At 41.1% G+C, this 25,355-nt stretch overlaps 1 long non-coding RNA gene across 1 annotated transcript in view; it reads right to left on the bottom strand.

The window, feature by feature from the left end:
- Positions 1–7,996: 7,996 nt before the first annotated feature.
- Positions 7,997–25,355, bottom strand: part of LOC128109452 (uncharacterized) — an 88,202-nt gene continuing 70,843 nt past the window's right edge. Inside the window, exon 4 of the long non-coding RNA XR_008217822.1 lies at positions 7,997–10,381. This is a non-coding gene — a long non-coding RNA (uncharacterized LOC128109452). The remainder of the gene's footprint in view (positions 10,382–25,355) is intronic.

The following is a 25,355-nucleotide window of genomic DNA, read 5'->3' as shown; positions in this document are numbered from 1 at the left end:
TAGGCTTTACTAGTTCTACCACAGGTGACTTGTCAGTTCTTGGGTGACATATATGATGGTCTATGGTCATATTCTGTTCAAGTGGATACAGTATCATGGGGCATTTATAGAGGTGCCCAGTAGAGTTGAATCTACAGGATTCCTGTGGTTCATATGAGATAACTAAGACAGTTACCTTCAAACTTCTCTGAACTATAGAATTACCCAGAAACTCTCCAACAGTAATGATTCCTTTGTCCTTTCCTAGGAACTTTGATACAAAGTGATTTAAAACGTAACCAGAATGTTAAGGTGATTTTAAGGAGAGAAAAGTTTAGAAACCATTGAAGTAGGGTCTAGAAATTGGATGGTAGCTATTTGTGTACCCATCTGCTATTCTCCATAATTTCCTCCCATTGCAAACAGGCATTAAATGCTCACAAAGCACAGAGGCAAGACCCTCCTAGTTCAGGGTGGTGAATCATGACTGACTAGTGGTCCCTTTTTTGGCTTCCTTATAACTACAACAAAGAAAGAATGGTAAACATAGATTAATTGGGGCCTGAATGAAGTTAGAGTGCTGTCCAGGTCTACTAGAGAATTCTAGATACCAGCTCTATGTTGTCCCATAGGACATCTTTATGACACTATGAATAATTATAAATCATGTTTGTTGGGCGCTCACACCATACCATCCATCATGCTAAGCTAGTTACATTCATCATCTCAACACTCCTCCACAAACAGCCCATGAGGACCACACATGTGTGGGAGGGGCTTAAATGTCTTGTGAAAGGTTTCAGTTAGCACACGGAAGCATTGGGACAGAAGCTGAGTTTGTGCTTTCATCAATAGCATGCTACAGTTTGGGATCCACAATGGAAAGAACTAGAAGTTTGGAGTCAAAGACTTTCATTTACTGTCTGTGTTCTTTGGAACTGTCCAAATGCAGCAGATTATTCCAATACCTCGGACTCAGAGACTTAATCAGGAAACACTTGGAGTCTCTATTATGTGATGGACCCTTCTTCAGAGTCTGGGAGTCCAAACAATATGGAGGCACTAGACGTTTCTCCCTGGGCATGTCTAGACCCTGACAGAAATAGCCACATTCCCATTCCAGACAGGCCTTGAGCTGTCTCTGTGTCACTGATCCATGCTAGCTACAGCCTGTGGAGAATTGTCACCAACAGCTCCCCAGCTGCCTCATGTTAATGCAATCAGCAAGCAGCCTGTACACCTGACGACAGTTCAGACTCTGAGGTGAATGATTAAAGTTTAAAAGGTCGCATGCCATTGTAATACTGAAAAGAAACTTCATGATTCATCATTTCTGATGCAATCTCATCTGTTTAATAAAGCTGTATTTCACTTGCAGCTCATTTTTAATGGGCCAATTTAAGTAATGGCATCGGGGTTGGCTAATTTCACCCAATTTCCTTGCAAGCTAGAAGTGGTTTACATGGTGTATACTTGAAAACATGCACACACTCACACACACACACACACACACACACACACACACACACACACACAACCCCCCCAAAAAAACAAAAACAATAACAACAACAAAAGATAAACACCAAAAAGCCCAAAGGGCTTAGGGAGTTGTTTGTTTACGATGTTTTCAGCCTTCAGCTGACTGGGTGTTATTTATGGAAAACTACTGAATTTGGACTGAAATATCAGGCAAAAGCAGACCAGCAGCTGGATATGCTAATGTACAAATAAACCATGGCTCTCATAATCGTATGGAAGGAAATTTATATCAGGGGCAAATCCTGTTGTTGGTAGAGTCCTGTACCAGAGGGCATGCTGCCCAGGGTGAAGTTTCATTCATACAAGATAGCAGAACTTTTTGGCCCTGCTTATCTTAGATCAGTGATTCTCTACCAGTGACAACTGTGTGCCCCTGGGGGACATTTGGCTATTTCTGGGGGTGTTTTTAACAGTCACAGCTAGAAGGGGCAGAGGCATTACTGCTAGAATCCAGTGGGAAGAGGTTAGGATTGCTGCCTAGCTTTGTACGTAGCAGAGGACCTGTATCAAGCAAATACTTAGAGCTTCAGAGGACTCCAGAGTTCCAGAGAGAGGCTTTAATACTCTTGTGGAAATGAGGGTAGATTTGATCTCACTCTCTTAGTTCTAATTCTCATCAGTGCCAGAGCTTGCCTCTTAAACTGAGTGTCTTGAAAGAGATCCTTCTCATCCATCAACACACACCTCGTGGGGGTGGGCAATGTGTCCTGGAAGGAGATAAAGGAGTGGGAGTGGCCAGAACCTAGACTCTTTCTCTAAAAATACTGAAAATAGAAAGTGTGAAAAGTTACTCAAATGATAACTTACATTTAACAGATAAATTAAAGATCCAACAAAAGAAGGTGACCTGCTGATTGTGACAAGCCGCAGTCTCACAGTATTTATTTTGCTATTTTCGTTCTGATTAGAGAACAATAGGTTTCCACCCACTCATCAATCTACTTTCTAAATGCAGCCCACAAATTAACATCTTCCCCATCTTCCTCTGTTCTTCTCCCCTCCTCCCTACATTGGCCCATCACATCTGCTTTTTGATGGAGTGTGACCCAAACCAAACTCCTTGGACTGGTAATTTTTTTAAGCTAACATTTTCAGCAATTACAACAGCTGTCATGTTAGTAGTGGAGGCAGGAACACTTCGGCTCTATGGCTCCCTGTCCATGGTTTTAGAAATTTCTTGAACACAATGCTAGCTAGTCCTTGTTGCTGGTTGTCATGGCATAAACTTTGTTTCCTGGGGATCTGTTAGGGACCCAAGATGGAGAATGCCTGGATATACCAAGTGAAGGAACATGATGTGGGTATCTTGCTACTTGTGGACCAGGGATAATTCGAACTCTTGGTTTTCTTGTTTGCTTTTGTTTGTTTGTTCTTTCATTAATCTGTCTTGTTTCCCAGTTTTTCTCATTCAGTAAAGAGCAATGTAGCTTATCCTCACTAGGCCCAAAACCTGCAAGGCATGTCTACATCTCTAACTCTTTACCTCTCTTTCCTGCATCCACGCCAGTGATAACACCCTGCGGATACATGTCCAAATGATCCTGCAATCCACTCATTTTACCATGGCTTGCATCTACCAGTCCCTAGATCATTATGCCTCTCATAATGTGTAGTAACATCCCAACTGGCCTTCAGCCTTCTATTAGGCTGCCCAGGACAACCAGAGTCTTTTAAAGAAAGTTCCTCATTTTAATAAGCATACAACACAAATCCCTTTCCCAACCTATAAGCTACTATTGTCTTTTGTGGCTACCTGCCTACCTTGGCTCCCAGGCTCCTTCTTTCTGTCCTTCATGTTCCTCCTTCTGGTCCCCAAATGTCAGGTGCATCCTTACTTTAGGATCGTTGCCCTTTGTTCCTCTGCCTGGCCATCCTTTCTCCAATCAAATTCTATTTCTCAGAACCTCAACTGCCATCCAGTGTAGCATAGCATGTCTGTTCCTCCTTGATTATTGTATGTTGCATTTTTTTGCTTTCTTTACTTTGTAGTGCTAATCAGCTCCTGAAGAAGTATTTGTGGGGGCTGGGGAGAAAGAAAGAGAAAAGGGAGCTCCATGAGGGTAGGATTCATGCTTGCTCTGTTCTTTAGTATTTAACATAAAATAGGCACTTGGTGCAAATTGTTTTTGCATGTGTGAATGAATGAATGCATGCATACATAAATGAACGGCCATCTTTTAGTGTTAAACTGCAAACCTGATATTCTCATCACAACTTTTCATCTTCACTGTTGGAATCGGGATAAGTGCCCCTAAATTTTCCATATGCCATCACAGTAACTTGAACTTCTGGTTGAATATTTTGGCTGCTCAGTCAGTTTTAATGTCTGAAATTGGAAGAGCTGTTTTAATGGTCAGCTTTTGGTTACTTATTTGTCTCTGGGGGTTGTCATTTACTGTCACTAGGTCCATATATCTGCCTTTATTTAATTCCTTTTTCCTATTTACTTGACCTTCCATAAGATTTTGTTATAAATTTGAGCATTTTCCACATATTTGATGATCATGACCTTAGTGTGCTCTGCTCAAGGTCAACGCTGATATCATTTACTAACCACAGAAGTGCCACCTCTATGCCCAAATTCTTCTGGCTGTCCTTTATCATCCTTCTTCCTTCAGTCTAGATGGAAATATTGAAGTCCCTTTGAGTTGGCAAAGGCTGATGGAAAATGACTTTGCCACTTGCATTTTGTGAGTGATCCTGTCTCAAGTGTTTTTACAAAACGGCAGAGATATAAGATCCTTGCTTCCCTTTCATCTGCTAATTTGAAATTTCACTGTAAGAGGCTATGAAGTTCGCTGGCTGTGGTTTGTTCTTTAAATGCCCTTGCTACTTAATCTTCATGAAGCACTTATTAAGATGCTGAATGATCCTTAAACAGGGCTTTTTTCCCCCTTTTCTCCAAAAGGCACACGAAAGAGAACACATAACAATAGCAAGTGTGATGAGCAGAGTGCAACTATCTAGACATGCAGATCAAAGGCCATGGAGAACAGGAGTGAACTACAGAGTTTATCTCCAATTATCTGCCCTGGTTAAAGTTCAGTTTAGGTCTGCCAGCTTTACATGAGTCCTCTGGTATTGATTAGAGAAGCAATAAAAACAGTAGAAATATTCAGGTTTAGTCAACTCTTTTATTTGCAGAGCTCCAAGTATTTATGCATGTTGTATTTTTTCCATTTCCTTGCTATTTTTGTATGTTGGTGTGTGATGCAAGAGGTAAATTCATAGATCGGGATTAAGACGATGTTCTTGGGACTTCCAGGTTTTCTGCCTGTTGGAGTGGCTTTAGGTCAAGAGTCAACACATTTTTCCCTTAGAGTATAAGACAGAAAGTGTTTCATGCTTTAATGTCACATGGTCTTTGCTGCAGCATCTCTATTAGCTATTGTAGGATGAAACTGACAGAGATAATACATAAATGAGTGTTAGTACTTTTCCAATAAAACTTTAATTATCAAAAGAGGCAACAGGCTGGATTTGACTTGTGAGCCATAATTTGATGACATCTACCTTAGGTAATTGAGTCAAATTCCTTAGTTCTTATTTTAGTTATCAGATTTGGCTATTGAGCTGGGAGGTGTTCAAGTTACAGAGTTCTTTCGCCCCTGCTCAGGGACTCCTCTTGCCAGGGTTGTTCTGCTTGAGATTACAGAATGGTATAGACCCTGTTGCTATCATCAGGGTGGGAATTTCTCATTTGGGCTCAAACCCCAACCAGAGAACAACTACAATACTAGAGCAAGGAGCTTCCTTTGAAATTCAAAGGTACAAATGATTTACTCTCTAGGTGAATGCCAAAGTTTGTGAACCAAATACTATTGCAAGTGAAAGAGTTGAAGACTCGGGAAATTGGGGCAAAGAGATGATGCAAGAGCCCTTGTATCCTTTTCCCAGGTGAACATGGCTTCTTTATGTGACCTCATCCCAATTCCCTCCCTGTCACATGGTTGAGTTCTGTCACTTCCAATTGTGTCATTATGTTGGAAGGAAGTCTCTACATGCCCAAACAGGAAATCCTTTGGGAACTCCACTAAAAGTTGAATTATCAACACAGAGCTGTCACTCAAAATTTTCCATTTGTGGAAAATGTGGGCAAGGAGGTTTTCTCACCTGTCATTCATTTAGGACACAAAACACTTTTGAAAACTCAGAGTGTATAATGAATTCATACCTCCAGCTTCTACATGCCTTTTATTCTCATTTAGAATAGTTTTAGTTAGGGGGCCACCAGAGTTAATAGTCCTACTGGTAATATCAAGGAAATGCACTTGCTAGTCAGAGCAATGTTTTCAGTGTTGGGATCTTAGAGTTAGCAAAACAGGTAACAAAGAAAGTTGTTTCCCATGAGAGAAGTGATGAAGTCCTCCAAAGTATACCTGCAGGTCCTCAAAGACTTAGAGAGACAAGGGAGCTCCTCGCTGGAGCCACCTGAATACTTAGTTGTCACCGGAACTTTGACCTCATCCTAGTTACAGCCATGGGCCCTGCCAGGGAAACACTTGTTACTTTCCCACTTTACAGGTTAGGAAGCTAAGCCTTGCCCATTATCTAAGTTACAGACAGAGCAAGTTTTTAATCCCAAAAGGTCTAAGCCTAGCATTCTTAAACAATTTGCGTATGCCACTATTTCCAAAATGACCCTAATCAGAACTAATTCCATTTTCAGAAGCCCGAGCTTCTCACTTGGGTGCTGGTTTGCCTCATCAACTGTGTTTGGGGTAGGAAGAGTCTCACTTGCAGAAAACAGCATTGTAATAACTGGAGGTGGTGGTGCTAGTGTCCAAGAGAGTAGTATCCTAGAGTTAATGCACTTTCTTATTTGCCAATTTTAAATTCTAGATTTTAAATTTGAATGTCATTAAACATTTTAGATTGAATTAAGTTAGCAGCCTCCGGTTTGTTACCAAACAAAGGTTCTTTCCTTTCTAGGGTCTCTCTACCACTCAGGGGAAGGATCAGGACCAGACTCATACCTAGTGTGGGTTTCGATGTGGGTTCAGGGGAATCTAACTCATGTTCTGCTTGACGATACACCCTTTACCCACTAAGCTTTCTCCCCAGGTCTCAGGTTTTTTGAATTCAAAGTCTCAGCATTCTACTGAGTGTAGATAACAGACTTTGTCCTAAGAGATAGAGGAGAAGCTTGTTGGGAAAGCAAAGAAACCATGATTTCATAATGCAAGTTTTCCAAGCCAGAAGAGGAAGCAACCAGGAACAGAAAGCACAGGGTTGGTCCAAGGCCGGGGGTAGCTCCTTATGCAGGTTGGTCTTCAGCTCACTCTATAGACTCCATCTCTCAAAGTCCTACCTACTTACTCCTAGTCTGTCAAATTTAAGATTTCAACTATTAGGGACTAAGATTGTTGACCTGCAAACAATGTGTTTGTTTACTCAGTGTTTCACTTTTCAAATAACGTGGTATTTAGATCTGTAGGTCTTCAGTTTTCATGCTCTCCATTGTGGCCTGGTCACTTCAGAGTTTCTGTGGTCTGCCTGAAAGGCTAGCAATTCCCTCCCTGCTTTTGTAGTCTCCACAGACCAGTTTCCACAGTTATTATGGTTTACGATTCACTAATTTACCTGGTTAGTGAGGAAAGGTCTAGGGGCTAGATTCTAAAAATAAGCTAGCTATCTGGAAGTCGGTCTAGAAGTCGGTCTCCTTAATTTTCCTTGTCTAGACAAGAAAAATCGTCTCATTAGAAAACAGGGGGAAAATGCACTCAGGATAGCCTCTCTCCTAGCTATGGCAGCTTCCAAATGTAGGACAGGAAAAGAAAGCGATGTTCCCAGTGGAGCTGAAGCCAGAATAATGAGAAGAGGAATGGAAGTACCCAAACTGGAATGTGGCCAAGACCTAGGGCTACCACCTGTGCAAGCTGGAGTCACGTGACTGAGGAACTAATTGTAGTTTTCCTCTTTCTGGAAAGCTCCTTGCAGATGTAGCTGATGGCTTTCCTCAGAGCTATACCACTTGGCCAATCTCATCAGAGAAGTGTTTTCACGAGTCATGTCTGCTAACTCCAATTTGGTGGGTGTTTTTAATTTTCATTAGCCTTCTGTCAGGCCTGCTTCAAGGGCTAAGGAAGTGGTTCTCAACCTGTGGGTCTCGACACACCTCTATCTCCAAAAATATTTATGTTATGATACATAACTAACAAAATTAGGTTATGAGGTAGTAACAAAAATAATTTTACGGCTGGGGGTCACCACAGCATGAGAAACTGTATTAAAGGGTCACAGCATTAGGAAGGTTGAGAACCACTGTAGTAAAGTACCCTCCAAATCCTTGGCCTGGAAGGACTTGTGGATTTGCCCTATCTTGTAGCCAGAGGCTTTTCTGCATCCCACCTGGTCCCACAGCCGCTTATAAAATGATCATTCAGAGGCTTAATATTAATTTTAAGTGTTTGGCCAATGGCTCAGGCAATTACAACTTAAATTAACCCATTTCTATTAACCTATGTACTGCCACATGGCTGTGGAGTTATCGGGCTACTGGCATTTTGCTCCTTGGGCAGGTGGATGGTGTCTGCCAGACTTTACCCGTTTTGTTCTGTACCTCTGCCTGGATTTCCCACCTGCCTTGCCATAGGCCAAAGCAGCTTTATTCATCAACCAATGAGAGCAACACATAAGCACAGCGTACGGAAGGACATCCCATAGCACTATCTCACTACCCACTTCTGAGTAGCCTTTAGCTACGTGATCTCATTCATATCTCATGACCCATGCGGTCCATGCTGGGAGAGGGACATTCACCTGTGCTCCACGCAGAGGTGACACACTGCAAAGTAGAAGACTTTCAGTATCAGAACTTGAGCCACACTTCCAGGTCCACCTTAATTAAATGTAGTTATGTCAATTGGCTGCACGATAAGCATCATCTACTCAAAGCCAAGCAATGGGAACAACTTAAGCCAGCAGTGTTAAATTGGTAACTGTGAATAATTAACACATCCAGAACACCATGGCGTCTAATATGGCCTCCTTTCTTTCTTACTTTCTCCACATTGGTGCATCATACCAATAAGAACTCAATCGCTAATGCCAGGAACAAGGAGGGAATTTCTCCCTTCTAATCCCCCGGGGCTGTATACTGTGATGGCAAGCTCTGGGGAGCCTTTCCCCCTCTTCTCCAGACTGTCCCCTCTCACCCTTGGAGAGGGTACTGCCTCTGATCAGATGCTGCTGTGGTGTTTTCTTGACAGGCTTGCATGGGTTCCAGTTTATACTGCATGCCTTCTTAGTTCATTCCTAGTCTTTCCAGTAGAATAGGCTCCTCCATATTCCCCTGGGAGCTTATGCACCACGATTGCATCTGCAGACAAATTTACTGTTCTTATCTTCTTTTTCTTGTCCGTCTCCCCTATGAGGATGGGAGCAACTTGGGAATGTAGATCCTAATTTTCTGCTCATTTCATCCTTTTTTGTCTGGTTTGTACCTGGCAATGGTAGGTGCTCAGACCATGCTGGGTAAATAAGTGGATATTTTAAATACTTCACTATCACTCAGACACATTGGGGATGTGATGGACAGACAGACTCTCTATGAATTTTATAGCCTGGCACTGACATCCAAGTAGATAACTAAGACAAGTTAACAAGTGTGGGACCAGAAGCATGGTAGCCGTTCTTGGGAAGATGGATAGGAGCTGCTCCACCGTTTAATGCCATGTAATGTTTTTGTGAAGAACATTAGGTCTCACTAGGATTTTTTCCTATATACATATTATTACATTGTTCTCATCCCCCTGACCCCCACATGTATACATTACCCTCCTCTTCCTCTCCTAAATAACCCCTTTTCTGCTTTCCTGTTACATATATTTCACTCCCTCTCTTGTTCCGCCTCCTCCACTGAGACCCCCCTCAACATGTAGGTAGATATAGAAACAAGTATCTATAAAATTAAATCCAGATTCTGCATATGAGAGAAAAAATGAGGTTTTCTTTCCAAGTCTGGCTTGTTTCACTGAATGGTCCCCGGTCCAGCCATTTTCCTGTAAATGCCCAGATTTTAGGCATCCCCACAGTGGCCTTTCTCTTTCTACCTCTATCCTCAGGTGAGACCTGGAAGAGGAGCACCTCTTCCTCACATGACCCACTCAGCTCTCTCTTAGCTCTTACCTCATACCTAGCTCCAACAAATTCTGAGGAATCATTTTTCTGGAATGCTGACATCCACTTCATTGAAATCTGCTAATTCTAAGCATCAACACTCTCGGTCAGAAATAGCTCAAACCTTATGGGGAAGTCAGACAAGCAAACTGTTTGGCCACAGTGATGGAGAAGATATTAATATTTTCCTTTGTGGTAGTCCTTTTCCTCAACGTCCTTTCTCCTTGCACCCCACCTCCAACACCAAAATAATTTTTTTTTTTTGAGAATCTACAATAAGAGATTTGAAAGTCAATCGAAATCTGGGCAGAGAGTCAGCCCAAAAGCGATAAAGCCTCCACTTACATGTTCCTTCGGCAGCAAAGGGGGCAACTTAAATTATTTACAGAGTCCATAAAGACAAGGACCTCATTATTCAGAGACCTGGAATTGTCAGGAAGGTGAGGCCAGGTTTGCTACCCTGACTGAGGAAGGCAGGGAAAGGGTTAATTCTCTTTCTTCCCTCCTCCCCTATTCCCTGGGTGAGCTTTAGGGCAAGGGGAAAACTTTGTTAAGCCTCCAGATTTCTCTGCATTATGTCCAGGTGGCATGACGTGTGAACAGACGAAAAGATTAAAATCACCGAGGAAATCGCTCTGTCTGAGTCCAGATCACGACGCCTCGCAGTGACCCAGCGACCCAAGTCCTATCTGTCAACTTGTCCTTCCAGCGACTTCTCACCCCATGCTCCGTGGCTGCTACTCTAGGGGGTAAAAAAAAAAAGTCAGGAATTGGAAGGAGGGGGAAGGAGGGCGAGAGGAAGCAAGGATAAAATACTGCCTTATTACTAAGGACTTTGCGACGCGGGTCAAACGCGGGGCGCGGGACCCTTTTAACAAACCAAATACTTTTTCCAGACCCTCATTCCCTAAGGTTTCTGCAGTCTTGATTGCAACTGCCAGGTCCCCCAGGAAATCCCATGCCCTTCTTCTGTCTCCACAAACAATAGGTAATTCTTAAATAGCCCAGCGAGGAGAAAGGCTTTCCTAGGCATCAATAAAAATCATCCCAGATCTGCGTAGACTTTGCTTAATTTCTTGGGCGTCACAAAGGCAGTCTGCCCCACTTGGTTCTTCCAGTCCTGCCAGAGTTAGATTGCTTATTCTGGGGTTGTATGTGCCGTAGGGGGAGAAGACAGAAGGAGGTGAAAACATAACCTATGGAATCTTTTTAACCAAGTTCACCACTCCGAGTGGCTACTTATTAGTGGCCTGCAGTAAACCCGGGTTGGCAGGGGAGCCAGCTGGAGACTGGAGACTTGCCCATCGGCGAAGCAGCTCATTCCTCGCATGCGCTAGATTGAACCATATTTCAAATATAAACAGCAGCCAGATATTGGCAGTCCCCTATGGTTCAGATTCACTCAGCATATAAACAGAACCTAACTTTAATAAGTTGCATAAATGCTGTTTTCTCTTCAATAAACGCTTTGGGTTCCCTGTTTTGCCTGTGCCTATGGCATAATTGCCAGCGGGCCTCTTCTGCAGTAAATTATTACAGAAAGAAGGAAATACTTAGCACATTGGGCAACACATCTCCAAGATTTTGACATGTGAAATTAAAAACCAACACGTCATTTAAAGTAGTCATTGTATAAAAAGACGTACATGAGTGGTTAAACCTCAGACCCAGGAAAGATTGCAGAGTATTTGTTTGCTCTTTTCCTTGGTCTGGGTTTTGTTGTAGCGTTGCATCCAGGATGTCATATTGCACTCAGTCATCACACTTTTGCAGTCTCCTCTTAACCCTGTTTGATGACCCTGGGAATGTTTGGAAAAGTATTGGCAGGCATCTGTTTTCTAACGGTTTATACCATTGAATATTTTTCAAAATTTAACTTAAGGTACTTTTCTTTTAAAGGAAGAATATTTTTATCACTGCATAACATTCTATCAATGGTTGTGCAGTCTATTTTTTCTCTTAAAGAAAACAAAATTCTCACTATGGTTCTTTGATATTGTCTGCAGCTTAATTTAAAAGAATAACATTCACTGGAAAACGGGCACAAACAAAATGCAACCTCAGTGACGATTATTCTGACATTGTTTTCTTCTCTTTCTTTCTTCACTACTTTGGTAACGTGTGTAAATGTGGGCATACCTGCACACACTAAAGGATATAATCCTGGTGCATATTATGCTAATCCTGACCCTAATACATGTCTATCAGCACGGCATGCCTTCCCTGTGTGAGATCATGTTACAGGAGGTCAGAGCTGCACAGGCAGATCACCAGAGTTAAGTGGGGACAGCGTGTGGCTTCTCTGCTGCTATGGGGTTTGCGTGCCCTTTAGTCTGGAGAAAGAAGTTACGAGTTTGCTTTTCTCGCATTATCTTTGGAGTGTGGGATAACTCCATGACAGAGAAACTGGCTCCTTTTCACATTAAAAGCTTAGGAACAACATTTAAAAGGTTCCCAATCCATCCACCCTCGAAGTTCCTTCGTCTCTGGTGAGCCCTTCTGGCTTGGCCCTTCTCAGCTCACGTGATGCAGTCTGCTGTCAGTTACTTCCCCCGTCCTCCTCTCCACCACCTGTGCCACAACCCCACCATCTCTTGCTTAGATGGTCACACTGGTTTCTACCCAGTTCCTCATTTTCTTCTTAAACCTAAGCTCCTTCATTCTTTCCTCAAGTCACACCTCCTTCATGTGGATGTATACATCTCTCCCTATGCCATGAAAACACACACACACATATACACAAACACACACACACACATGCGCACATGTATGCACACACGCAGGCACGCATGCACACACACTAGTTGGTTTTTCTTATATCTTGTTTAAGTTGACTTCTGGAGTTCAGATCCTTAATTTCCTATCATTGTGAACTTGAGTGAGAAATCTAATTTCTGTCAATCTCTCCCCACTCCCTTCTTCTTCCTCCTCCTTCTTCTTTTTGAGGCATCATTTGTATATCTGGTCTTCATACATCTACCTCCTAGATTCTAGGATTACAGACAAGCACCACAATGTCAGATTCGTGTGAGGCCGGGAACTGAACTCAGTGCTTCATAGATGCTGCTCAAGCACTTTGCCAACTGAGCTCCCTCCCCCGCCCTTGTCTTAATTTTCTCATCTATAAAATGAGACCACAATACTTGCCTATGAATGTCATCTCAAGTACTAAATGTGATAAATGCAAAATCTCAGAATGAAGTTTTGTCTGTGGCATGCTCTTAACAGATGCTAATCATTACTACCACAGTTATCAGATCCAGCCTCAAACTCTGACTCTAAGGCTTCCAGCTCAAGGACGCCGGACTCCCTAGACCTTGTCGCCATTCTTTTAGGACTTTCTACACGTTCCCTCCTCTCACACCATCTGCTTTCCTTATGCCATCCTCACTGATGGATCCGTTCCCTCCTCTCCCAGTTTCTGATAAGCAGCTCGGTATCTCCCTTTCTGGACCCATTGCTGGTAAATCTCTGTGCTTTTAGCTCTCCTTACAGAGTGAATAATACGGTCCAGACTTTATAGAGGAGAACCCTGGCTCAAGATATGTTTACATCATATCTACCTAGCTTAAAATGGTAGTCAAGGTAGGAAAGTTTGGTATTGATGATAATGCACATGTTTCTTCTCCCAGTTTGCCACAGCCCATAAAGCTATGCTGCACCTCAGAGTGGCTTCTAACAACTTTAGAGCCTGGCTTCCTTTCTGTTTCTTTGCCAAGGGCTTCATCCTTATTTGGAGCAGGGGGAGAAGGAACTATGCAGGAACAAGTCGGTGGTACCGGGTTTCCTCCAGGCCTCCCCGCTCTGTTCTCCTGTTGGGGTGTCATGCTCCTGGGTACAAGTGGGAAACTCACTGATAAATGCTCTACAGTTCATTGGTTCCTCCTTTCCCTACTTCTCTGTTGTGAGTAAGGGGTTTAACTCCTTACTAAGTGCCTCCTCTGGGAACTGAGAGGACACTACAGAGCCAAGTCCTGCCAGGAATATCCCCTAATTCCATTAGAGCCACTTCCCCACCCCGTGGCTCTGATATTTATAAGCCTCTCATTTCTCTAACAGATTTGGCTTTCGGTCACTCTCAGACCACTTCACGCCCTGCTGGGGTTTATTGGCTCAAAAGATTGGTGCACAGACCAGGTCTTTGTTCCTTCAAGTAAACTGGGGCGCTGGCCTCCTGATCAGATAGCGGGCAATCTGTCCCTTGTCACCCCCTCCCTGCACTTTCCACCAAGCTCCCTCCTAGGACCCAGGGCGAGTATTAATTACCACCTCTCCTGACAAGGGGGTTCCTGCCAGAAGATCCCTGTGCAAAGGAAGGGCTCCCTTTTTCAGCAAGAAAGAGTCCTTGCTGGTGAAATCAAGCAAAACAGGAGCAGCTGAGTGGGATTCTCTACAGCTCATCTGAGGATAAAGAAACTGCCCCGTACTGGAGAGGGTCTACTTAATCTAAATACCTTCGGAAAGTTTTGTTAGGCTGTTCTCTTCACAAGTAACTTACTCTTCAACAATGCATCTAGTGTATTTCTATCTGGGCCATTTGAGGTGTATGTGTGTGTGTGTGTGTGTGTGTGTGTGTGTGTGTGTGTGTGTGTGTGTGTGTGTGAGAGAGAGAGAGAGAGAGAGAGAGAGAGAGAGAGAGAGAGAGAGAGAGAGAGAGAGAACATGAGATTTGAGCATAGAATCTCAAAGAATGAACTTACTTTTCTGTCCTTTGTCAAAGTTGTTTATCTTTCAATCATGTACTTTATTATAGAAGTTTCACTCAGTCTCTCAGAATCTTATTTTTCCTCTCATATTTATAATGGGAGATGCTGTCAACTCAAAGCTCTCGGATTGTTGGGAGTGTAATGGTAGATTGACGCTTATCATCTCATCTTGTACAGCCTTTTAAACCTTTACAACGATCATTCTCTGTCTATCATAAATCCTTGCTCTTCAGAGGCCAAGTGCAATATCTTTGTCGCAGAGAAGTTAACGAGATAAATATAAATATTGCTCAAAAAGGACTTTAGTGTGTGTTTTGTCCTTGCCTTTTCTTTTCAGGATCTTATTCTTCAATTCAGTCTAGACTAGAACTCACATGCAGCCCAGGTTGTTCTCAAATTTTGACAATCAATCCTCCTGCCTCAGCTTCCCAAGTGTTGAGATTACCCATATGAAACACCAGACCCACTTTTGGTATTTTAATTTTTTTTAAAAATTCTTTTCTCATGTATTACATCCTGACCGTAGCTTCCCCTCTCCCTCCACCATTCCCAGTCCCCTCTCCCATGCATTCCTACTCTGTTTTCTTAAAAAAAAAAAAACCAGGCCTCCCAGAGATACCAGTTGAACATGGCATAACAAGTTACAATAAGACTAGGCACAAACCCTTGTATCAAGGTTGGATGAGGCAACCCAGTGGGAGGAAAAGGATCCCAAGCCCAGGCAGAAGAGTCAGAAACATCACTCCATTCCCATGTTAGAAGTTCTATAAGAATATCAAGCTACACAACCATATAATATGCTGAGGATCTTGCTTGCACCCATGCAGGCTCTGTGATTGTCTTTACACTCCCTGTGAGCCCCTATGAGCCCTGCGTAGGCATTCAAAAATCAGAGTACTCATAGCTTTACTCACAGTCTAGGACAAAGCTAAGTATAAGAGCAATGATTAATCAAATAACTGTTTCCCCCCTTATTTCCAGATTTCACAATCATTCTTAGTGCCCTCTATTCTAGATACCCAGATGCCTCATCTGTTTCTGCTCTCCACAGTGAAGTCCATCAGAATGTTGTTGTCCCCTCAAGTTTTTTCCCAACTTTCTGCACCTCAAAGGACATGATTTGTATACATCAAAACAAAAGACCTGATAATTAGCGGAAGGGGACAAAATACTTCACAGAAAAGGGTTAATGTGTAGTAGTTAGAAAACTATGTTATTCCTTAAATGCAAGAGAACAAATTACTAAAGTCTTTCCACCAAAGGGTAATGAGCGATCTTTACTTTCACTAGATTAGATCATTTAATTCTCATAAAAGTCTATGAGAAGCTTCCAGGTCCATGGGATAATGGCAGCAGCCTAAATTAGAATCTCCACACATCTAAAAAAATATGCCCATGAAGAAGGCTAGCACATAAAATCACTCCAATCTTGCCTTGCAACACAATATAAAGACAAGGGGCTTTACAAACTTTAATTTCCCAGTAATTGGGAAAACATGAAACTAGAAATGTGTGTTGACAGTGTTGGGGGCTGGAAACAGAGAGAGCAAGGCAGGGTGGAGCCAGAGACTTCAGGGGCAGCTGCGGCGGAAGACTCAAACCAAGGCACAAAGAAGACTCAAGGTAGGCATCAGTTTGAAAAAACAACTGGAATGCAAACATGAACCTTTCTAACAAACAAAAGGAGTCAAAAACAAGCAAAAGTAACATAAATAAACCAAAAAAGGAGAAAAGGGAAGAGGGAGAGAGAAGAGCGAGAGCGAGAGAGAGAACATGACAAAGTATGAGCCATTATAGTGAAAACATATAATACATACAATTGATAGATTTGAAACCAATCACATCAGTCATATTAATGACCACAATTGTGCTTAACTCACATGTTAAAAGACAATAATTTTTTAAACTGGCTCAGCAAGCAAAGCCAACCCTGAGCACACAAGACATTAAATCTGGATGGGTGCAGAAAGAAAGCCTGAGCACAAAGAACAAAATATGCCAAACCCACAAATGAAACGAAGCTGGAGCTTGAGATCTTCGGAGCTGATGAATCGGGACTCAGAACAAAAGGAGATAAGACAGAAAGGAAGCCTTTATGATGGCAAAGGCCCAAACGCCAAGCCAAGATAAGATAAAGCTTCCTGAATATCAGCTGCCTTCCTAACAGAAACTACAGCAAATACGGTGTGCCTGCACACACACACACACACACACACACACACACACACACACACACACACACACCCAAGAGACAGGGAGGCTCAGCTTGAGAGAGATGCTGTGAACAAGGGCAAGTACAGACAAGGAGGACACAGAATAAGATTTATTTATACCTGGTTAATGCCACTTCAACTTCTTTCCTAAATCTTCTCTAATGCACATTGGACATTTATGAACAATTCTGAAGTCACCACGTATTAGATCATGATAAAAAAAAAGTTGAGTAAATCATAAAAGGTAATTTAAATGAAATAGCAGGTAATCATTTAAATACTCCAATTATTTTGCAAAAAATACGGATTCAAATGAAAATCAGTATCAAGCCCTGTTAACCCCATAATTTTATGTATTAGAATCTGCATTGTATTTAATGTACAATTAAAGCAGTGACCAGAACAAACTGTATAGCACTAAATGTGTGTGTCAATGAGAATGGAGGACAGTAGATGAATTTAACGAATCTAACCACATGACTTGGGAGGCAGAACAATGCAGCTAATAAAGAGGAAGAAGCAGAGTGCTAAGAACAAAAGCAAAAAACTAATAAAGAAAAAAAGAGCCATATCAGCATGTAAATATTTGTTTAAACAATGAACAAAATAGATAAGCACTAGTTAATTTAATTAGGAAGAAAGTTAAGATGATTTATTGTACAGGGGTGAAAGAAGAAAGCACAGATAGAAAGGCTAATGGAAAAGAAACAACTATTGCAACAGAGGAGGTTTAACTGATGCAAAAGTAAATGATTTTTCTAAGAAAAGATAATTCGCCAAAATAAATCCTTAAAAAAAAAAGCTAGCTGTTACTACAAAGGAGTTGGAAAAAGTGATTAGTGGTGTCCTACTCACCAGAGTTCTCCAAAGACAATCAGATACAGATGACTTCATAGGACAGTTCTAAGAAAACATTTAAAACCAAGTCATCCACTCTCACAAGAACATAAAGAAGGCAACCTTCCAATCCCGTCCCCAAAGGAAAATAATGTTAATCTTGATGTTGAAAGTTTTCTCTTTTTTAATCTATAGACAACTTTTACTTTAAAGTACTGATGAAATTGTCTAAAATAAACACAAGCAACAACCAATATCATTTAAAAACAAATATAGGAGGAAGCAGTTTATGCAAGAAATACAGATTGGTTAAAAATTAAGAATTAATCTTAACTCAAAATGAATCAGAGATATAACTGTATGATCTATATGAAAATATAAAGTTATCCTCAGGCTACATTATATCAAATATGAAGTTTTGACAATGCAAGTGAAATAACTGAAGGACAAAGAGGCATCCTGTAGAGTAGGCAGAAACATTTGCAAACTACCTATTAAGGGACTATTACCTAGAACTTACAAGGAAAGTAAAATATCTCAATAGTAAAATAAAGAATAGTCCAATTAAAAAGTAGAGCAAGGTGCTGTGGATATCGCTCTATATAACTAAAACACTGATTGGCCAGTGGCCAGGCAGGAAGTATAGGCGGGACAAGGAGAGAAGAGAATTCTGGGAAGTGGAAGGCTGAGAGAGAGAGACCTGCCAGCCACTGCCATGACAAGCAAGATGTAAGGTACCAGTAAGCCACAAGCCACATGGCAACTTATAGACTAATAGAAATGGGTTAATTTAAGATAGAAGAGGTAGGTAACAGGAAGCCTGCCACAGCCATACAGTTTATAAGTAATATAAGTGTCTGAGTGATTATTTTATACATGGGTTGTGGGACTGTGGGGCTTGGTGGGACCTGGAGGAAATTCTCCAGCTACAGCAATGATCTGATTCGACACTTCTTAAAAGAAGGTATACAAATGGACAATGTGTACCAAAACATTTTCAACATCCCCATGATCAGGGAAGCATAGAGCAAAGCTACAAGGATAGATCATTCCATGCTGGTGAGAATGGTTATTGCCAAATTGATGAATAGTGACCAATTCTTGTATTCTGTTGGTGGAAAACTAATATAGTTGCTGTAAAAAAAACAGCATGGCAACTTCTGTAGGGACAAAAATAGAACTACTCCATGATGGAGATGTTCTACAACTGGGTATGTACCCAAAGGAAATCAAGTTAGTTTAAAGGTATGCTTCACTCTCATCTCTATTGTTGTCCTGGTCTCAACCGTGAAGACATGAGATCAATGGAGATGTCCAGCAACAGGTGGGTGGATAAAGGAAATATGGTGAATATACAGAATGGAGTATCATGGAACTGAAAGACAACATCTTAAGTTAAACACGAGGGCTCAGGAGGACAATGACACACGGTTTTTCTCACTTGCAGTAGTTAAAAAAGGTCGGTGTCCTAAAAAGAGAAAGTAGGATAGTGGCATCTAAAGGCTACTGGAGGCAAAGGGGGGAAGAATAGAGGGATTGGAAAAATGTTTCTAAAATAAAGTTGGAGAGAATTAAGTTCCAATGATCTGCAATAGAGTAGGGTATCTATGATTTACAATAATTTATTATTCATTTATAAAGAGTAGAGGAGAAAAGTGTAATGATTAATAAATTTTCTGGGAGAGGAAATGTTAGTTGCATCAGTTTGATTGTTACACAGTGCATTCATGGCTTAGATTATTGCCCTGTGCAATGCATAGATACAAACAGTATATGTTAAAAGTTTTGAAATGCAAAGGAGGTCACATCAAAGGTTAGGCCAGACATGCAACGTCAGTGTTAGGAAGTCCATTAGCATATTTCACCGTATTAACAGATCTATGGAGAAAAGTCCAATGGGCATTTTCATTTTGCCAAGTTTAACTCATATTTCCAGTAAAAAGTATAATCAATCAATGTTTTATTAACATGATAAAGATAGATGTTTCATGCAGAAGCCTGTTTCTGTTCAATGAAAAAAATACAGAGTTTATTCTCTCTGAAGTATGTCACCAAACAAGGATGCTTACTCCTCTATCATTAACTTTATAAAACTGGAGAATGTTGGCCACAAATCCTCACAGTGGTGCAAGATTAGAGATGTAAAAACTAGAAAAGGAGGGCCAGGTGGTGGTGGCACATGCCTTTAATCTCAGCACCCGGGAGGCAGAGGCAGGTGGATCTCTGTGAGTTTGAGGCCAGCCTGGTCTACAGAGCGAGATCCAGGACAGGCTCCAAAGCTACACAGAGAAATCCTGTCTTGAAGATGAAATGATATGGCTTCACACATTGAAAATCCATGAAACCTTGTAGAAATATACTATGAATCATAAAAATATTTAGTAAAGTCATGCAATATTAAACTAATCGTTAAGAATCAATGGTGTTTATATAGATTAACAGAATAAAGGACAAAATGTATGATTATCTCAATTGTAGATGCATAATAAGGATTTGACATAAAAACAACTAGCCACCACATCAGAAACAGAAGGAAATGTCTCACATTTGTAATAAAGGTTATATATGAAAAGCCCACATCTAATATCACACTTAATACTGAAAGACTGAACACTTTGCTGTTACAGTCAGGAACAAGGCTAGGATATCTCACTCTCAACACTTTTGTTCTACATAGTACTGAAAGTTCTCACCAAAGCAAGTAGTCAAACAAAACAAAACAAAACAAAACAAACAAACAAACAAACAAAAAACTTACACGACATCAAAACCAGAAAGGAGGAGGTAAAATTATCAGAGAAATATAAATCAAAACCACAATGGCATATCATCTTACAGTCCTTAGGATGCTTACTGGGAGAGTTAGTGTTAACTATTAACAGGACAGATTCTCTAGAATGGTCTTAGAGACAGGCTTCTGAACAGATGTAACAGGAATCTTAAAAGTTCTTATTAATAAAAACAAATCCGGGCCAGGTATTGGGGTGAACTCTGGAAGGTCAGAGAGACAGAACAAGCCACAGCTAACCTCACCTGGCCAGCTTCTCAGCTGATCTTGTTTCCTCAGACTGGAAGCCTCTGTGTCCTCATATCCGAATGGCTCTCAGTTGAACTGTGCTGCTCAAAACCTAAAAGCTTAACCAGCCAAATGCTTCTAGTTTCTGGTCCTCACACCTTATATACCTTTCTGCTTTCTACCACCACTCCCTGGGATTAAAGGCTCACTTTCTGGGACTAAAGGCGTGTGTCACCATGCCTGGCCGTTTCCAATGTGGCCTTGAACTCACAGAGATCCAGAGGGATTTCTACCTCTGAAATGCTAGGATTAAAGGTGTGAGTGCCACCATTTTCTAGCCTTTGTATCTAGTGGCTGTTCTGTCTCTGACCCCAAATAAGTTTATTAGGGTGCACAATATTTTGGGGAACACAATACCACCACATTCCTGAGAGGGTTTATCTTGATTACATTAGTTGAGATGGGATGTCCCATGTGCTGTGGATGGCACCACTCCGTACCTGGGATCTTTGAATGTGTAAGTGGTCAAAGGGGCTGAGCAGTAACAGGCATTTATTGGTCTCTGCTTCCCAATTACAGATTCAATTTGATCAGTTGCTTCAAGCTCCCATTACCTTGGCTTCCTTCCTAGGATGAACTGTGCCCCTGACAATGATCCCTTTCCTAAGTTGCTTTTGTCATAGTAGTTAGTATTTTAACACACACACACACACACACACACACACACACACACACACACACACACACGTATTGACAGTGCAGAGAAGTTGAAATAACATGGAAAAGATGATCTGGGACTGGGTGGTAGCCCTGCTTGGTATGGAGGCATGCTCTACTACTTCAAAGTAGAAACCACAGCACACAAATGGACTGAGCAATGGGATAAAAGAAAATGAAGAAACAATCCTTAAAATTTGGTAAATGGTAATAATAGTATTTCCAAAGAACTGGGGGAAATTACCCATTAATAGAGTATTGAGATCCCAATAGCTACTTAAAGAAAAATAAAACAGAAAAGCTTACATTGTTCACCAGTTGGATTGAAAATGACTCAGAGCTTTCAAATGAAAAGACTTCTAACAAAACAGGAACAAATTATTTTGTTAACCAAAATGGCAGAAGCCTTCTTCCCACTAGGACTTCAATGCAAGACCACAAGTGGATACTTTTCAAGGAGCTCGCCGAGTCTGCCGAAACATTAGTTTGGGGACGTCATTCCTTCTCAGTGGACTCCTGAATCCTGGAGAAAAGACTGACTCCAGATCTAGTTCAGAGAATAAGCAGAGGGAACATTTCTTTGGGAGTCAGTGGGGCAAGCAGACTGTGAAAGGGCTTGTTCACAAAATATGGCTATTTCCTGAGAGCTGCCCCCACTCACCACCTGGGACAAATTTAGGAAAATACGGACACTGAAATTACGATGTCAGCTGGCTCTAAGTGATTGTAAAATAACAAACAAGTGACGTCCCCGGAGTTCACAGTGATTGGCTCCATTGTATGTGATCCCCCTCAGAAACTGTGAGCATTGGCTTAAATGGTGTATAAGATCTTGTTCCTTCCTAGAACCTTGAAGTGACTCCCTCTTGTGTTTAGAAAGCACATTCGCACTGTGTCTGCTGAGGCCTTCTTAGACCATCATCTTACTTCTCTGAATCCTTACCTCATGTGTTCTCATCTCACTCGGGGCCTTCTAAAGACCCTGACTTCTTTTCTCCTCCTGGAAAAGCCCTGCTGTTCCTTGGGGGTTGCATCCTTCATTTATTTCCTCAGTGACATTTATAACAATCTTCAGTTATCTTGTGCCTTTTCTTTCTATTTATTTGTTATCTGTCTCTTTTGGGAGACTCTAATTTGCACAACAAGAAGAGTCTCCTTCTCACTGTCAAGTTCTGAGTGTAGGGACTGGCAGAGGCGGAGAGTCTTTGGTTGCTTGCTGTTAAAGGAACGGTTCATAAGTAAGTGCTGAGTATGAATCTCTTTCCTCTGACTTCCCATCCCAGTTTCTCCCCATCATGAGTCTTTGTATTTTCTTCTCCCAGTTTTGTTGCCCTAACAGACTACAATGCACATGTGCTGAAGCCTACATGCTTACACAGTAACACCTTCTATGGAGTTATCATGAAATCACTGTGTGTTATTACTGCTTTTCCTCTTGGAGGGCCAACAATAGAATAGTCTCTAGGAACCCCATGAAATCTACTTACAGATAGGAAAATTGAGGGTTGCTTGGTAGACTGTATAAACTGTCCAAAGCCACATAGGTAATTAGTCTTCTACCCGAAATTACAGCATATATCTCCAAATTGTCTATTCAGTGATGCCATGGTTAAATCTGGATTTGAAACTTGATGGGATTTAGAATCACCATGGAAACAAATCTCTGGGCATGCTTATGGGGGACTGTTTAGAGTAAGTTGATTAAGATGTGAAGGCCCTTCTTAATTCTGGGTGGCAAGAGTTCATGAACTGGAGACACAGACTGAATAAAAAGGAAAAAGAAGCTGAACACAGGCATTCATTAGGACTGCAGATGACTTGGGCCCATCCCTCCTACTCTACCTCTGTGTTTTTCCCACCATGATGGACTATATCCCACAGGACTATGAACAAACTCTTCTTTCCCTAAGTTGATTTTATCAGAGGTTTTGTTGAACCAACAGGACAAGTAACTAACAAGTGTTAGTGGAGACATACATTCTTTCTGGAAACTGGTTTATCCCTTAGCCCCCAGTAAGCTCTCCCAAGAGTACTGCTGCAACCAAGAGGAAATGGCATAAGTATAGAATGAGGTCCTAGTGGTATCTTAAACTCATTCCATATCCCAAGGAGGGAGAGTTTCATTGAGATCCCAGCATCCCTGGGCTTTTTAGCAGAGTTTCTGAAATCATGAGTATGTCCTCCAAGTGAGATTGTCCTCAAATGACACTGTGTCTTAGGAGGCTAGATGCCAAAATATTACTAGTGTGTTCATTTATGGAATCTGCCATTCCCTAAGAACCACATTACCAACTGTAGGGATGGGAAAGTTACACCAGGAATTCCATGAGGATTGTTTCCGTATTTCTCATGTTTGTTCAAATGATAAATGAAAAGCTATCATCTATTTTTAAGCCTTTTGTGACTATTGACTCAAAAGAACAGGAAAGCCCTGTCAGGACAATTCTGTTTTATGAAAAAGTAGGGGTGGGGGCTTTGACTTTTCTTTAAATAGATGAGTCTAAGGTTTTTTTGTTGTTGTTGTTGTTGCTTAAGAACTATGCAGTTATTTGGAACTGAATGGCCTTGTCACCCTTGTAAATGAAACTCACTTGCAAGATGAAGGTACAAAATCATAATTATGGGAAGTTCCTATGACAAAGAAATTCACTGAACTATGTAAAAGACTATAAAAATATATCCCAATATATATGTTTCTCCCAAGAGGAGAAAGGAAATCTCTTATGGAAGAGTCTTTATTTTAATATTCATGAACAGAACATTGCCCTATTTTGTAGTCTGTTTCTCATCCCCCATTTAATTTTAATAATCTGTTTATCCAAATATTATATCCTCTTGGCTATCCATGTAGCCCAAAGCTGTTGCTATCATCAGAAAGATGATAAAAGACAAGTATGTTCCTTTAGAAGCAATTTCATAAAAAGTCAGCTTCATATCACATTCAATTTATACATACCTTTATTCAAGCCACATGGCTATGGAAAAACAATTGACATTACTTTGGAGAACAGGATGTTTGAAAGAAGCACAAAGGTCATGTGGGCCATTGCTGCTCTGTGTGCTCCTGGTGTTAGCAGTGCCAGTATCATCAGGGAGATTGCTTTAATTGTACGGTCCTTGGCTCTTCACAGATACATTGAATCAGAAGCCATGTGATAAGTTCCTCTGGTGATGCCTATAAATATGAAATGCTGATATTCTAAGCTTGAGTTTGTTCTCTCTTTATAGACACAGAGATCATCATTGGCACCTGACCAAAGATGTAATTTTTTGAATATATATTCAAATTGTTGACTTGTCTTATTTAATTTCAATGACCCTTTTTATAGGCAGAACCTAGGTCAGATTTCAGAAGAAAGATCATGTAGGGGTGGGCAGAGGAGGGGGAAGAAGAGGAGGATGACATGGAAGAAGAGAAAGAGAGAAAGAACAAACACAGGTACTGTTATAACTGTGTCTACCATCTCACACTTTTTCTACATAGGCCAACTATTATTTCTCCTATATCAAAGGACACCTCCTTTCTAAAAATGATGAGATGAGGGAAGAAGTGGTCTAGAAGATGGCATTAGTATTTCCAGTTACCCTTTCCTGTCTCTTAGTGAGAGGTGTTTTCATCCTCATCTTTCACTGTGGGGATTAGTGTTTTTCCAGAGAAGTATGTTTCCTATTGATGCCAGACTTGGTCAGACCACCTATATTATACAAGGAAATGTTGACCTTCAGTAGTCATCAGAAAGTTTTGGCTAGCCTTATTGCAATTTTATTCAGCCTTGAGGAGAGAGAAATTCCTTTTTTAACTAGATTCTCAAATAAATAAACCCTCCAAAACAGTGAAGCAGCCACTGAGAGGTAAAATGCGTGAGAAGTCAGTCTGCACTTATAAGGCACTGAAATTGCAGGGTTGCTTTTTATGGTACTTTAACCTAAGGAAAGTTGGTGCAGCAGGTGCTAATCTGTGGCTATTAGCATCAAAGGTAATTATACCATTTTAATTGAGAACAAATGTTTAAAAGGTAAGACGTTCTCTGAACTGTTCATTATGCCATAAATGATGAGAAAAACAAGCAGAAGTAATCTTATTTTGTGAGTCCATAGGACCTAATGAAGGGCCAATGTATTCATCCACCTGACCTCAGAAGTCAAGAAGACTCTTGTAATGTTTCAGTATGTGGGTTTCCATGACTACATTGAAAAGATACCTGGATCACTGATGGTCTATCAGGC

Source organism: Peromyscus californicus, unplaced genomic scaffold (genome assembly GCF_007827085.1).
Source record: "Peromyscus californicus insignis strain IS unplaced genomic scaffold, ASM782708v3 Scaffold_14__1_contigs__length_90479793_seg_2, whole genome shotgun sequence".
Classification (NCBI taxonomy): Eukaryota; Metazoa; Chordata; class Mammalia; order Rodentia; family Cricetidae; genus Peromyscus; species Peromyscus californicus.
The sequence above is the reverse complement of the archived record's forward strand: the minus strand, read 5'-3'. Positions and strand labels throughout refer to the sequence as shown.